Genomic DNA, 15613 nt, shown 5'->3' with positions numbered 1-15613 from the left:
ATGGAGTAGTGTCAGGCTTTGCAATTATCTCGGGAAGCGGGGTTTGAACAGGTAAGATATAAAACAGAGTCCTCCAAGTGGTTCTCCACCTCCGAGACTGACTTGGGGAAATATGAACATGGAAATCTGATTTTCAAGTTGATAGAGAAACAGTTCAACAATACACTTGTGGTGAAAAGCCAAAAAAACCCTGCTCTATTTTTTTTTTCCAAACTCTTGGGACCCTAGTGCCTTTCAAAATGTTAAAAACTAAAGTTAGGAATCGATTTGTACCGTCATTCTTTCTTAGAGATTCATAATAGATTCTACCCTGTTAAAGGCTGTGACATGACCCGCAGCAAACAAAGTCCCTTCACTTTGTCTCCCTCATGTCATTTGCCTGCACCTCCTCTATTTTGGAGAAGCACCTATTGATAACTAGTGTCCCTCAGAGCGCAATTTGGGGAAAACTTCCTCAGAAAGTCATCATGAGAAAAAAAAATTCTTCAAGTTTCCTATTCTCCTTTCCTTTCTCCATCTCAAAACTCTTTCTCCTTCTCTTCCTACTCACGATTCCTCAGACCCAACATACACACATATCCCAAATAACTACGTTGACCTCAGTTCCTATTACTTTCAGCCTTTTCTCTCCTTTGAAGTCCCATGCTTATCATGCCCCAATGCAACTGTATCACATGTTCCCCAGCCTAGAAAAGTCTGATGCCCACTTTCTGCCTAGGCAAATCCTTCTCTTCCTTTAACCCTTAACCCGAGATGTGCTGGGCATCTCTATTGCCCAGATGGATCCACACCTTTAAACTAATGCCTCTAGTCTCTGTCTTTAGCTGTGTCTGAGTGCAGGGATAACTAGACCAGAGCCAGGAAGCCAGAGTTAGTTTCCCTCTTGGCTCTACCCCACCCTGGGGAGAATCATTTCAACAGGGCTTCAGTTATACCCCTTGTAAAATAAGGACAAGAAAATCCCTATGGGCTCTCTATTCTCAATTCTACCTTATTTCCAGGATGGAGGAACCCTATTTTCATTCCCTCATTCAGTTATTCATCCACCGAACATTTTATTGAGGATGTACTGTATGCTTGACACAATTTCAATAATATAGAATTATGCTATGGTCCCTGCTCTCTAAGGATATTTGGTGGGATGCTAAGCAAGTTAAGTGTGATCAAGGTATTGAAGAAATGCTGTGATAGGCATATTAGCTAGGTGCTACTGACTAAGGAAGGCTTCTCAGACTGTGGCATCATGAAGTTCTCAAGAAGCTGTTCTCTAATAAAAAGTTCTCCTAGCTGGGCATGGGAGAAGGGCTATCCCAGACAGAAGGAATAGTGTGTTCCTAGGTAGTCAGCATATTAACTTTATATTTATTAATTACCTTTCTGTTTATGTGCACATTACCTGACTCCAAAGTAAGAATCTGTGGCAGTTAAACCAGTTTCTCCATTAAATTACTTTTCGATAGAGGACATGATATTACTTTATCTTTACTGTGAAAAGGGAGACAATTCAAATGCCATCATTTCTATCTCTAATAGTTGTTAAACCACTTTAGGAAATTCTGACAGAAGTAAAATATTAATATGTTCTCAAAATGCTTTTCAAACTGTAGCACAATATGTTTGCTCTTTGTCCGTTGGAGATTATAGCTTTGCGGAGAATGTCTGAATCAAAGGTTGATGTCTTCATTTATCTGCAAATCAGGGGGAAAAACCCACGAACTAACCCTCTAAAGCTAAAATGTTTAAGGACTAAAGCAGATGTGGCATGACTGCTGGTTTGCTAAGTCTCTTGTGGTTTATAAAGACATAGTTTATGTCTTTTATGATTACGGGATGATGCTAAAAATTTTGTGGGTAATAATGCCATCACATTGGAAAGACTGCTTATAACATCTCTGGAGAAGATACAGAATGCTACCTGGCTGTCAAATCAAAGTAAAAGATGTTTAATTTGTTATTAAGAAAAGGCGGTCAGGAAATTTTATTTGGAACTTGGTTTTTCATGTTTGAATATCATAAACATGAGGACATTAAGTCACATATTCATGAATAGTGTGTTTTTTTGTGCTTCTTGACATAATGGGATATGTCTTAATAATACTTTTTGAAGATTATTGTTAGATGTATAGCTGTTAGAACTATATTTAAAGTGACTTTAAAATTTTTTAGATCTTTGATTTTTTTTCCCCCTTTGGCACCTATACTTGATGCCAGTATAAACTGCTTAAATAGCATTTGGTTTAAACAGAAAGACTGCAACATATATGCATATTTATGATATTTTGTTTGTTGGATCTTTTTCTTAATATTACTCGACTTTCTGTGTTTTAATCTCATTTTTTCATATTTTGGGTTGAAGCCACTCTAAAGCTTAACACCTAGGAGATTTCTCACTTATGGTTCCCTTTAAAAGTGCTAAAATCTCAGCCTCTCAAACAAGAGACCCAGCTACAATTTAAAGAAAGCAGCGGTACTGATAAAGGGCCCTTAGAATGCTGCCACCTTTCACATGTGTCTTCTGCCACATCCTTTCTCTGAAACCAGCAGGAGAATTGAAATGAGGGCACAGCCTGGCCCATCCACACACTTCTGGCATGCCCAGCTGGTCTCCCCAAGTCCCCCCTGCTACTTAGGAAAAGGGGCCCCGCCAGCAAAGGGAAGGGCCACGGGGACATTCACATGCATTGCGCCTTCCCTCCAAACACTAAGGGGCTTCGGATTGCTGGTGTTGGGGTGGTTTGACCTGAGTTGAAGAATAGAGACTTGAGAACCATTTGTTTCCACACCATTTTGGGTGAAGTGCTATATTTTTCACCTTAAAAGCCCATTTAAAAAGAAAAATATGGTTTGAAAGGAGGACACAATTTGGAAGCCATCACACTAAATGGAGTCCCTTTTAAAATGTAACATTTTGTCCTATCAATTCTCCTCTAAATTAGTTGTCACTACCAGAGAAAACCCACCCTCGATTGTTTTATGCTATTGCCTAAAAACACACAGTGTCCTATATATATTTTCTTATATCCAATTTTTTCTTTTTTGCATCTCTAATAGATTCCATCACTAAACTTACCCTTATGAGTGGAACACAATTCGTGAACAGGGTGTGACAAGTGTGTTATTACCATCAGCGTCTAAATCTAGTCACACAAATTATCTCAGAATTAAAAGAAAAAGCAAACTAGACCTAATAGATATAAGAGCATTGCCACTAGAGCTTTTTACTGACAACTGACTTGACCAGTTATTGTTAGACTTTGTAAAATCTAGAGGATCTACCGAAAGGAAGTAATTTTTTAGTCATAACCAGCCAGTTTATTATAGTTCTTGCCACAGCTCTGGAATATTCTTATAGTTTTGGTGTTTTGAAGAGGTTAGAGGATTTTGAAGTAAAGTCACTTCTTTCTAACCTCTCACTCTTCTTTTGTCCTTTATCTTGAGTGGTCTGCATAGCTTCTCAGCCTGAATGTCCCACTGTCAACTGAAAAGCAACCTTCAGAAAATTCAGTTTGCCTTTCCTCACCACAATTAATAGGAGAATTCCTTCTCAATTTTGAATTTTCACTAGTTGTATACCATAACATACCAATATATATACCTGAAACTAATATAATGTTGTATGTCAATAATACTTCAATTAAATAACACAAAACAACCAATTGTAGGTTCTCAGGCCTATCTTCTTGTTATCTTTTATATTTGCATCTCTTCTTTGCCATCTAAGCACAATTCATCAGTAGGTCTCCAAGCTAAATGCCCTCCTTTTCCATTTCTACTACCTTAATCTGAGTTCACTTTATCTCCCTCTTCTGCTTAGATTAGACAACAACTTTCCCTTCTCAGCAACTTCCTTGTCTTCAGAGCATACTGTACGTAGCACTTGGAATAGCTCTTCCTCAAGCACTGTATTTTATTTTCAGTCCACTATTCAGGTATTTCAGGGATTCAGTTTATCATGCAAAACTTCCACCAGAGTGGGGGAAATAGGGGGGTGTTGGTTGAAGGGTACAAACTTCTAGTTAGAAGATGAGTAAGTTCTGGGGATGTAGTACACAGCATGGTGATTTTAATTAACAAAATGGTACAGGCATACCTCATTTTATCAAGCTTCACAGATACTGCATTTTTTTTTTGGAAATTGGGGGTTTGTGGCAACCCTGCATTGAACAGGTCTATTAGCGCCATTTTCCCAACAACATTTGCGCACTTCATGTCTCTGTCACATTTTAGTACTTCTCACGATATTTCAAATTGTTTAGTTATTATTGTATTTCTTATGGTGATCTTTGATCTGTGATCTTTGGTGGTAGGTACTATTGCAATTGTTTTGGGGCCCCACAAACTGCACCTGTGTAAGACAGCAACCTTAATCAGCAAATGTGTTTGTCCTGAATGCTCTACCAACCAGCTGTTCCCCCACCTCTCTCCCTCTCCTCAGGTCTCCCTGTTCCCTGAGACACACAATATGGAAATTAGGCCATTTAATTATCCTGCAGTGGCTTCTAAGTGTTCAAGTGATAGGAAGAATCACATGCCTATCACTTTAAATCAAGAACTAGAAACAATTAAGCCTAGAGTGGAAGGCGTGTTGAAGGCTGAAACAGGCTGAAAGCTAGGCCTCCTGCACCAAATAGTCAGCCAAGTTGTGGATGCAAAGGAAACATTCTTGAAGGAAATTAAAAGTGCTATTCCAGCAAACACACAAATGATAAGAAGGCAGAACAACCTTATAGCTGATATGGAGAAAGTTTTAGTGGTCAGGATAGAAGGTCAAACCAGCCACAACAACTCCCTTAAGCCAAAGCCTAATCCAGAGCAAGGTCCTAATTCCCTTCAACTCTGTGAAAGATGAAAGAGATGAGGAAGCAGCAGAAGAAAAGTTGGAAGCTAGCAGAGGTTGGTTCATGATGCTTAAAGAATGAAAATGTCTCCATAATAGAAAAGTCCAAGTCCTAATGTAAAAGCTATAGCAAGTTATCCAGAAGATCTAGGTAAGATTATTGATGAAGGTGCCTATGCTAAACAATGTAGGTGATTTTCAGTGTAGATGAAACAGCCTTCTGTTGGAAGAACATGTCATGTAGGACTTTCATAGCTAAAGAGGAGAAGTCAATGCCTGGTTTCAAAGCTTCAAAGGACAGGCTGACTCTCTTGTGGGGCTAATACAGCTGATGACTTTAAGTTAAAGCCAGTGCTCATTTACCACTCTGAAAATCCTAGGAGCCATAAGAATTATGATAAATCTACTCTTCCTATGCTCATTAATGGAACAACAAAGCCTTGATGACAGCACATCTGTTTACAACATGGTTTACTAAATATTTGAAGCTCACTGGTGAGACCTACTGCTCAGAAAAAAATGACTCCTTTCAAAATATTACTGCTTGTTGACAATGCACCTGGTCACCCAAGAGCTCTGATAACGATGCATGAGATTAATGTTTTCATGCCTGCTATCTCAACATCCATTCTGTAGTCCATGAATCAAGGAGTCATTTCAACCTTCAAATTTTATTATTTAAGAAGTACATTTTGTAAGGCTATAGCTGCCAGAGGTAGGGATTCCTCTTATGGATCTGGGCAAAGTAAATTGAAAGCCTATGGAAAGGATTTACCATGCGAGATGCCATTACAAACATTTGTGATTCCTGGAAATAGGTCAAAATATCAACATGAATAGGAGTTCGGAAGAAGTTGATTCCAACCCTCAGATGACTCTGAGAAGTTCAAAACTTCAGTGGAGGAAGTCACTGCAGATGTGGTGGAAATAGCAAGATGTGGAGAACTAGAATTAGAAGTGGAGCCTAAAGATGTGGCTGAATTGCTACAATCTCAGGATAAAATTTGAACAGATAAGGATTTGCTTCTTAAGGATAAGAAAAGAAAGTTGTTCCTAGAGATGGAATCTATTTCTGGTGAAGATTGTTGAACTGATAACAAAGGATTTCGAGTATTCCATAAACTTATCATTAAAGCAGCAGCAGGGTTAGACAGGATTCACTCCAAATTTGAAAGAAGTTCTGTGTATAAAATGCTATCAAACAGTACTGAATACTACAGAGCAATCATTCCTGAAAGAAAGAGTCAATGAATGCAGCAAACTTCACTGTTGTCTTATTTTAGAAAATTGCCACAGCAACCCCAACTTTCTGCCACGACCACCCTCATCAGTCAGCAGCCTTCAACACTGAGGCAGGACCATCCACCAAAACAAGATTATGACTCTCTGAAAGCTCAGATGTTGGTTAGCATTTTTTAGGAAGGAAGTAATTTTAAATTAAGATGCATACTTTTTCTTTAGACATAATGCTATTACCACTCAATAGACTACAACATAGTGTAAATATAACTTTCATATGCACTGGTAAACCAAAAAAATCACTTGCTTTATTGTGACATTCGCTTGATTGCTGTGGTCTGGAACCAGCCCACAAACATCTCTAAGGAATGCCTGTACTATGTGGTTGAAAGTTGCTAAGAGAGTAGATCTTCAATGTTCTTACCAGAAAAAAGAAATAGTAATTACATGACATGATGGAGGTATTAGCTAATGCTACGGTGGTAATCATTTTTCAATACATAAATTTAAAAACCAACATGCTATATACCTTAAACTTATACTTATATATCAGTTATATCTCAACTTATGTTCATTTTATTTATATATATATATATATATATATTAACTTACATATCAATTATATCTCAATAAAGCTGGGAAAAAAAGACCTTCCACCAGCTTGTCTATTAAGTATAGTCATCTTTTCCAGACCAAAAGCAGGAGCCAGTCTGAATTCAATTTCTTCACTATGCCTTACACAAAAGGAGCCCCAGTCTGCCTTTGATGTTTTTGTACATATCATTTCTTTACTTCCTCCCTTTCCAATGCATATGCTCTTTTAATGTGGTTCAACTTTCCTTCTCCAAGAATTCAGTAATCAACCTCCATCTGACATTATAAATTGACCCCATCACACTTGTTTTCTGAGTGTGGACTGTCTTGACTTGCAATTATTGTATATGATTTGATAATATACAATATTATATTTGTATATAATATAACATAATATATAGTTTGTTTTCTAAGGGTGTGGAAGAGTAAAAAATCTTGAAAGGCACAAACTGCATTTAAAAATTTTTAATTATGTATGGAGAGATTCATATTATATGTTTATGTATTACCCATAACTTCCATATGACCTTGTCATATTTTGCCATTAAACTTGCCTTTGGTTAAATATAGAATGTAGATGTATCAATGTGTGACATATATTCAGGTTACTGTGGACCTTAGAAATTATTCATTCTAATTTTTTTAAGACAGAAAAAGGATGAAAATAGGTCTTACATAATCCCCACTCCTCTATACTTTGTTTTCCCTTCCTCCCCACTCCAGAATGCAGTCTCTCACTGGGATCCACACACTCCCAAGCACACACTAGTACAGTGCTCTGAACAGTGAGTAGGTGGGCACTTCATAACTTTCAACTGACCACAGGGCAATATAGCATAAAGCAATAAATGAGACTGAGAAAAATCTCTATTTCCCTTGGAGAAGAGAAGAAAGACTAGAACATGGTATGACAGAGTAGAAGCAAAGGATTTATTAACTGATGTTTTGTCCATTGTTTTCAATATTCCCTCCACCCACAAAATTCCTGTCTTGGCCTATGTGGCTGAATATCCTAGAGTTGATAACTCTTTTGTATATACATAATATATACATATTTATATATATACATAGTACACACATATGCTTATCACCTTTCCTCCAGTAGCAGCACAGAAAACCTAACAGGTGTTCACTTCTGCCAGAGTGTATTTGGGGTGTGTGTGTGTGTGTGTGTGTGTGTGTGTGTGTGTGTGTGTGTGTGTATACACATACATATGGTTGATGACTTCTCACACCTGAAGACCAGTGTTTCGTGTCCCTTGGTTGATAGAGTATCTCTGACCTGACAAATTTATACCTCGAGAATAAGGTCACATGTATGAAACCCATTTAACTCTTACCAAGACAAATGCATATGGCTTATGTAGATTTTGTTGTTGATTTTTTTCCCCTCATATGTTACTCAGGGAAGCCTATGTCAGTATAAATCAGTCGTAATGAAATCAACATTAGGGCATCTTTGATATTGCATTTGTTAAAGCCTTTCTGAATGTTTGATTCAGCTTTCAGTGATTGATCTTATAGACAGAGGATAAATGTTTTTGAGGGATATGTTCGCTCACAAATTTTAAAGATCTAATTCTTTTTCTCTTTGATGTAAATAGTGTCATGCCATTGGAGAGGAAACAGTTCAAATGTGGTCATCATAGGTTGATGGCACCAAAAATAGAAACTCACTTAGGGTAAAATTTGCTGTCAGGAAAACTGACACATTCTTTCTGAACTCAGGAACGTGTGGTTCATGCAAGCTTTGCTGGTAGATAGTTGCTACAATAAGGCTTCTTTCATACAGGTGTGTTTATGCCCCAGGCTTGCTGGCCACAGTCCATTTCATTTACAGAAGCTGAATTAAACAATAACTACCGCATTGCAAAAAATGGGGGGAGGGGTGTGGAGTGGGGAAGAGGAGGGGGAAAGGTGAGCGTCAAAGGAGATGCCTGAGAGCTTTGTTAGGGCCAAGAAAAACCCTGTTGCAGTTGTCAGAGCTTGTTGATGTTGCTGGGAACGGCACTTTTTTTTTCCTCCTGGATTTTGTGGTTCTGCCTTAGGAAAGAAAGTAAAATAGAACGGAAGAACAAAGTCCTGCTCTATAAATCAGCAGCTGCTCCTTGCCAGATCAAAGGAGTGACATTTTTGCTCCTGGACTACTTGTCCACTTGAGGGCTTGACAGGCAGCTAACAGCTGGCCTGCTAGACTGTATGGGAGAATCAGCCTACATCTTCTTCCCAGCAGATGACAAGCTAATCAGAGAGATATCCATAGCACAGGGCATGTGAGTGCACCTTGATCTCCTCAAACATATCTAATACATAATTGCTAAACAGCTTGGTAGATTTTTGGCAAGTTAATGCTTAGGTGGTTTCCACTGAGAAGTAGGATAGAGAATTAATACTTCAATCCAAGGTGATCATGAAAGCTAAAAAGATACCAGATTTGTCAGGATCTTCTCCTCTTTAAGTGAATTAGTAAATGGCTAGGAACATAATGGGAATTGACTAAAATGTGTATAACTATTATAAAGTGACTGGTTGATCTTTCAAAGCCCAGTCAGGCTATAGTGTTCAGGGAGAGGAACAGGTCATTGGTAATATGAAAATTATTACTCCTGCTTTTTATGCTGATAGAATGGAATCAAGTTATAGATGTATCCTCTATGTCTGCAAAAAGTTGTTTTCAGAAGCACTCTAAGGTGTGTAGGTATAGAAATCTGGAATTTTAATGTCAGTAGTAAAACTTTCAAAGTAATTCAGTTTCTAGTTGATTTCCATCTGCAATAAATCATGTACAGGATGAGGTAATATACTACAACTTATGTCTATTGACTTAGTATTTTATCTTTAAGAGGATAGATCCTAGATATGAATAGCTAAGGATATGTGTATGTTCTCTCTTCTCCTGCTTTCAAGTAGCTTTGAAATATCAGTTTTATAGTGTATAGTAAATAGTCACATATGAATAATCTGATGGCATTCTGTAAGAGTAACAGTGCTTCAAAATCATAACCTGCTGGGATGTTTTGTTACATGCCATCGGGTCTGATTACACTTTCGGAATAGTGTTTATTGTTGCTCAGTATTATGAAGGAAATAAAAGATAATTCCCTGTCTTAGAGGATATTTCCCAAATAATTGTATTAAAAAGTCTCTACTATTGGCCATATAAGCCTTAGTCAAATAGATGCCAAATTCTCCAGGTCACCTTTAAATTTTTTTATTTATAAAATTAATCATATTTATTATTGAAACTAAAACAGTACACAATTACATGGGAAAAGAAAAGAAAACTCTACCATCTTCCCCCAAACCATTCCTGAGAGAGAACAGTTTCTACAAAAACATTTTGTTGGCCCAACTTTTCCTTTAAGAGGTACAGATGGAATAAAATGAATTAACTTCTTATAAACTGTCACCGAAGGCAAGTGATTAAAAGTCTGTTTAGATCCAAGATAACTAAATAGACTAGTATATGCATTTTCACAGCTAACTTTCATGATAGAAGCTTGATCTTTGCAAGTTTCTATTCCCAGGCAGAGTACTAGATCATCCATTTGGTATGTGATCTAGAGCCGGGACTCTCAAATTTATATGTTTGAGTTCACCTAGAGATTTTTAAAAATACTGATTCAGATTCAGTAGTACCAAGATGGAGACAACTGTATTTCTGCAGTTCTAACAAACACAGGTGATGCTGACATGGCCGGTCCATGGAACATGCTGTGAGTTGCAAGGGGGTGGAGATCCATTTAAAGTATGGTTCCAAAATAGCTTGCCCCTCTACCCAGCCTCCCAGTAGATAGATGCCTGTCACAGAGTCTAAATTCCATCCGCACCCCCCAAGGCATTATACACTTGCATTAGCTGTAATCTCTGGAAAGACCTTACTACATGGACACATGCTACTTATAGGGGTCCAATGCATTATTATCTTCTTTTCAGCTCAGCATGGATTTAATAGTCACCCACCTACCTAGTCTTAATTATTATCTGAGAGAACAGAGCTCTTCTAGGAGGGGACATCATGGATAGGTACATTTTGAGTGTAAGCTAACATTTAATGAGCCCTTACTATGTGCTAGGCCCTGTGCCAAGGATTTTACATACAATACCTCCCTTAATCCTCAGAACAACCTAGGTTCAAGTACTGTCCAGTTTATATAACAGTCTGAGATCTGGAAGGCTATGTAGACTTGTCAAAGGTCACACAGTAAGTAACAGGCAGAGAATATGAGCCCATGCTCTTCTTCACTTTGCTCTATGGAGAAGTTTTGAATATGGAACAACACTTGAGAAGGGTTTGCCCAAAGGAGGTTATTTTAATAAAGTATGTGTGAGCCCTTGTGACTTTAGGGAAGAATTGGACAAAAGGAAGGATACTGGAAAAAACATAGTAGAAAGGTCATCAAAGATAAGCATCACCTACCTGATAATTTTGTCTAGAGCCTTTCATGTCAGCATGAACACCCCACTACTCCAGGCATATTTATAAAGCTACAAAATGTTTGTGACCCCAGATTAATATTAGGTCTTCATATTGTAAATTTATGAGTATTGTTTCATGTGTTTTTAGAGTTCTAGATAAATCTAGTATCTGTCAAATCATAAATTAAGCTGTAGCTCAGGGGAATTAATTATGAACTGTGATTGAGGCCCTAAATAGCCCATGAATCTTACTCATTTACCTTACTTTGCTCACAGCAGTATGTGAAAAAGACCCATTGTCTGGCCACCAGTGAAAAACTTACGATTGCAAAAGCATGACTCAATTATTATTTTGGGAATAAGCCCCCTCACTCTGAGTGCCACGATGGGGAGAGTGGAGAGGCAGGTTTTTCATTTCTTAACAAGTCCCCCTTCCCTAAGCTGCGGACAACCTCTCTTCCAAATTGATCTGACCCCTCTTCAACAGATCAAGCCTCATCCTGGACCAGACAATCCATGCGAAAGCTTCAATGCCAGGGACTCTTGAGCCTTCCTTACAACGCTCAGGGCTGACGGCTTTCCAGGTGATTCCATGGAGGCCTGCACTTTCTACTTTCTAACAAAAGGAATGCTGCTGAAAGGGGTTGGTTGCCAGGTGTGGTATGAAGTTAGCGAACCAGAAAGAAGGGATTTGTTTGCCATTTAAAAAGGGGGCTGCTGGAGGAGGAGGTAGTGGGGGAAGAAAGGAAAGAATTAACAATCAGGAATGACACCTAAGCCTGCTTCTATCAATCTGAAATATGCTTGGGCATGAATAACCTTTAAAGGAAAAATTAAGATGGTCAGATTTCAGTTGCAGAAAAGTATGTAAAACTGAAAACTTTGGCTCTGCTGTCGGGGGCTGAGTCGGGGCTGGGGGGTTGGGATGGGGGAAGATCTCCAGGAGACATTTCTCCAAGACTGCCAAGAGAAGATTTCAATGACATTTTGCTCTCTTGAGTTTATTCTTTTAATGTATTATTTTTTCCATCTCTAAGTTGACTCAGAAAGGCCTCATGATTCTTGGAGCATCTTTGAATTTATTTCTAAAATTAAGTTATTTTTAAGCTAACAGTCTTAGTATATAATTTCTAAGAATCACACATACTAATGTATTTTCTATTTTAGTAAAATTTAGTGAGAAAGTAGATAGTCTTAGTCTATACTCTCCAGAGCTTTTGTGTGAGGCTGGATACTAACTTTGTGTTCAATACAAATCAATGGAACTAGTGGACTTTAGGGTACTCATTCCCTGCGGAGTCACTAATGGAATTATCTGTAGCCCTTAAAAAAAAGTCACAATGATGCTAATGAAATTTTTTTTCTAAGTGAAATCTGGATGAGGCACTAGGCTTACTAGCACATTTTACTTATGGCATTTATCATACATGGCACATTTTACGCTCAAGTTATACAAACCTCAGAATGTTTTTAAGAGCTATTCAATATCTAAGAAGACTTTGTAATTTCAGGTTAAATTTTTTGTACCAATATAGAGAAATATATTATATGTCCTCAACTTCAAAACCATTCCGGGATGACATTAAAACTTAGAGGATTTTTTAAAATATGAGATACAGATGAAAAACTTAACAGTCTTTGGATTGGAAATAACTTGTGGGGATTTTCATTAAAGTTGGGTGCAGCTTGCTGAATTTTGGTTAGTTGGATGTCTTCAGCAATTTTTCAAATGTTTTGGGTTTGGCAAAGTCCAAAATGTTTTTGCCAAGACCCTCTTTTCCCCTTATTTTTTAAACCCGTGTGAAATTCAAGGATAACTTAATCCATATGTGTCTGATTCATTTACACTTAACTCATCAAAATGTTATTTTGTAAGACCCATTTAATATCCAAGAAACCTTTTGAGCCTTTTTAAGACAAAGCTTTTGTCTTTGAACCAGTAAGTTGCATTTTTCCATATGAATGGAGCTTGGACCTTGAAAGACTGAAGATCAGTTGGTTTCAGCTTGGACCCTTCAGATTTTAAGTAAAATCAAAACGATATTCTGTTTACTGCATGAATACTGCATAAGGTCAATTTAAAATACAGATCACAGGAACTGGAAAAAATGTTCATGTCATATAATTTTGGGGGAAGACCGTATTTGGAAATTTCCTCTTAGTAATATTAAAGAAATAAAAATTACTCCTAGTTTGATTTTTTAATCTATAATTAAATACTTTCATTTTATGTACATTAGTATGTTTGCTTGGAGTGGCCTGTGGATCATACAGACAATGGGGTAATTTCATGTTGTAGTGTTAAAGTGTTCTTATAGTAAACTCGTTAATTTTAATAACATTGGTGGTGTTTATAAGATATCCCAAGGTCAGGGGAGTTGACAATTGGCAGGAGTGGTATATTAAGAGATTTCTGAAAAATTGGGGACCATATGTTTTTAAAATGATGTGTGATTTGAAATAATGTAGTAGAATTATAAATGAGGCAAGATATAACACTGTGGATCAGAAACATTGTTTAAGAACAAAAATTCAGAGAAGCGAAATGGAACCCAAGTGAAAAAAAGCACAATCTCTGTGATCCTGTGTGAAAGGATCTAGTGAAAACCTTTAGAGGCGTCTATGCATATTTGCTTAGTAGAACTGAGCAAAGAAAGGCCATCGCCCTAACTGCTAGTGAACATCCAGTCCATGCCATGGTAACTAGTTGAAAATATAATACTGGAGTGGCATTTCCAAGTTCAGCACTTCTATACAGACCTGCTAGCACACAGAATGCTTTTTTAATGTTCTGCATTGTTGTGTATCTCCCATTGAACAGCCTTTTGAGCGGACCCCGTTTTTACTAATGTAAACATTCTGACGAGTATCCAAAGAAATGACCTTTGAGTGAACCTCTAACCTTCCCCATAATTATTTGTTTGAAGACAGTGTAGAGTTCTCCTGCTGAGAACTAAGAACCATGATGCCTTGCAGCTCTGTGAGCAAGGGAGCGTCTGGGGCAACTAGAGAGAAAGACATAAATAAAGGAACAATCTCCAGATGTAAATAATAAAAGAGTAAAAGGGTGAAATTAAAAAGGGAAAAAATAGCAATTCATTTTACCTAAAGAGTGGGCCTATAGGAAAAAACAAAACCGGGATTAGCAGCACATAAAAGGAAGTGACACCCACACGGTGTATCCTCATATCCTCGTTAGAAACTTCAAGGAGGAGAGATAAGGTTTCTCTGACTCTCCTGAGCATCTCAATTGGGTCTTAACCTCAGCTGATAAAAAAGAATTCCTGGGGGTGGAAATCTCAGGTCAGTCCTCCTTGGGCCTAGGTAAAAGCAGTGGAGAAAGAGTAGGTAACTTTAAGTTCTTTTGCTGACTGAACAGATGCTTTTGGAAGGCTTTGTGATCTATCTGGTCAGCTATTTCTCAGCAACACTCAGGGTGCCAGGTGGGAATAAATGTGCAGTTGCAATGCTCCTTTTGTTTTTGCCTCTCAGAGCCTGCCATGTTCTTCCCCAAACCTGAGCGGGGTGTAACATTTTTGACACCTGAGCTATACTTGAAGTAATAAAGGAGTCCATTGTTTTGTTTTGCAAACAGACACCATATGCAAAAGACTCCTTTGGTTTTCTTGCAGCTATTATTCTTCAGCCTAATTGTATTCCCCTTCGAGTGCTCACAGGAGGCCTGAACAAGTGTGGGCTGCTATCGTCCTCGAAAGGAACTTCAACTAGGGACTTCAGCTCTGTAGGAATGCACAGCTGCCAACACACACTAGAATTTTTCTGGCTGATCTCAAAGAATGAGTTTCCATTTCCCGCCTGTGGCCCTGCACAGATTCATTCATTCATCATTAAGTCCTGCACTTAATTTGCAACTGGAAATATGGGGAAATGTTATAAATGAGTGTATTTTTAAGGAACAGCTATCTCGATGCCAGGCATCCCCCTGCCTCCCTAAGCCCCCCTAAAATGCACAGCCCATAGGTCGTGCGCATCAGCTCAGATGTGTGGGCCATGCACGTCATTAAATGCACAGGAACAAGGGTAACTCGCAAATGGTAGAAAATTGTTTTGTTTTTATTAAATTTGGAGAAATAAAGGAGATTTCTTATCATCTTACTCTGTTTGTACATGAATATTTGATGGGCATTATTAAACATTAAAGTAACATGAAGTAGGCACTTATTTTTGGATTTCCAACAAAATTAGATCCAGGCTTCTAGGCGAAATAACTGCTTCTCCCTTTACATTCCTGTGATTTAGCCACCACCTGATTTGAAAACGTTTCTTGGTCTCTAATCTCAACCATGTGTACCTGAGGCTCTGCCTTTCTAGTGGGTTGAAAGGTGGCTGGGTTTACGGCTGGCAGTTACCTTATCCCTGCCCTGGTGTCCCAGCTTAGACTGGAAGGGCCGCCCCCAGCTGGCACTGACCTCTCAATGACCCCTAACTTTACAGGCTTAAACTGCAGGAGTTGCCGAAGAGCAGAAGTCTTTCTGGCCAGCACTTATTACTGCTGTGTTGGTG

At 38.2% G+C, this 15613-nt stretch overlaps 1 protein-coding gene across 10 annotated transcripts in view; it reads left to right on the top strand.

The window, feature by feature from the left end:
- MEIS2 (Meis homeobox 2) overlaps nucleotides 1-15613 on the top strand; it is a 196077-nt gene that overhangs the window by 174395 nt on the left and 6069 nt on the right. The window lies entirely within an intron of this gene.

Source organism: Manis pentadactyla, chromosome 11 (assembly GCF_030020395.1).
Source record: "Manis pentadactyla isolate mManPen7 chromosome 11, mManPen7.hap1, whole genome shotgun sequence".
NCBI lineage: Eukaryota > Metazoa > Chordata > Mammalia > Pholidota > Manidae > Manis > Manis pentadactyla.
Note: the sequence above shows the minus strand (reverse complement) of the source record. Positions and strands in the feature narration are given on the sequence as shown.